The following is a 1,599-nucleotide window of genomic DNA, read 5'->3' as shown; positions in this document are numbered from 1 at the left end:
GCTGCCTCCTCCTCCCGCCGCCCCCGGGCTGCGCCGGCGCCGCCAGCCCCGCCCCGCGCCGGCCCCGCCTTCCCGGCCAGGACAATAGCCCTGCGCAGCTCGGAGCAGCTCTGAGCCCCAGGCCCCCGCCCGGGTAGAGGCCAGGCGGCACACCCCACTCAAAGGCCGAAACTGCAGGCAGGAGTGCCAGCATCTGGGAACCAAAAATTCCTCTCTTGAAGTCTCAGGAATATAGACCTCCAAAGCACAGTTTAAACAACAACACAAAAACCACACATAAGAGTGGGATGTGATGGTACATGCCTGTAATCCCAGAGCTGGAGAGGTAGGTGGAGGCGGGTAGATCAGGAGTTCAAGGCCATCTTCAGCTACATGTTGAGTTCAAGGCTTACCTGGGCTACATGAGACCCTGTTTCAAAAGGAAAGAGAGCCAGGGATGGTGGCGCACGCCTTTAATCCCAGCACTTGGGAGGCAGAGGCAGGCGGATCTCTTCGTTCAAGGCCAGCCTGGTCTACATAGTGAGTTCTAGGACAGCTGGGGCTACAGGCCCAGTTCCCTCTTTTCTCAGATCCAGTAGTCTGAGCTCACATCTCTTCTCTCTCAGGACATGAGATCAAGTCTGCCACTCATTCTCCCTCAGACCTAGGCATTCAGTCTTCCTGACTTGATTCCCAAGGGTCTCAGGTATCTGGACCTTCAAATACTTTCTCCAAAGATCAGTGACCAAAGCCCAAGACCTGTTCTTTAAAGATGACTCAGAGGTTAAGAACACTGGTTGTTCTTGAAGAAGACCCAGGTTCGAATCCCAGTACCCACATGGCAGCTAACAACTGTCTGTAACTCCAGTCCCAGGGGATCCAACAGCCTCTTCTGACCTCCTCGGGCATTGCACGACATGGGTGTGCTTACCTACATGCAGGCAGTACACACGTACACATAAAATAATAATAAATAAAAATAAATTTAAAAAAGATGACTCAGGTGTTGAGCATCCTAACCCTTCAAAGATCCAGCACCTCAGAACCACAGTCTGGAGCCCATCCTCACTCTAAGGACCCCAAGTCCTCTTTGCACATCTTCCTTGGGGTTCACTGTTTTGTCTGCTCAAGTGAGTGCAGAATTCAATTTTCCATGGCCAACTGAGGCAGCCCAGTTCCGTGTGGACTTTTAGGTGTATATGTTATGGGTACGTACATGTGTTTGTCTTTCTGTTTTCAACTGTGTGCACATCTGTGTGTGTGTATGTGTGTTTGTTTATATAGATGTATATTAAAAGAGCCTAAAGTGGAGATGTCAGTGCACACCTGTAATCTCAGCACTTGGAGCTGAGGCTAGAAGATTAAGAGTTCCTGAGCCTGGGATAGAGAGATGGCTCAGTGGTTAAGAGCACTGACTGATCTTCCATAGGACCCAGGTTCAGCACCCAGCACCTACATGGTGGCTAACACCTGTTTGGTTCCAGGGGTTTTGACAAACTCTTCTGGCCTCCCTGGGCACCAGACATGCATGTGGTGCACTTATGAACCTGCAGGCCAAATACTCATACACATAAAAATTAAAAATTGAAAATACAGAAGAAACATGAGGAGGGTAGGGAG

This window comes from Nannospalax galili, unplaced genomic scaffold (assembly GCF_000622305.1).
Source record: "Nannospalax galili isolate Female #2095 unplaced genomic scaffold, S.galili_v1.0 scaffold833, whole genome shotgun sequence".
Taxonomy (NCBI): Eukaryota; Metazoa; Chordata; class Mammalia; order Rodentia; family Spalacidae; genus Nannospalax; species Nannospalax galili.
This window is presented reverse-complemented; position numbering follows the sequence as displayed.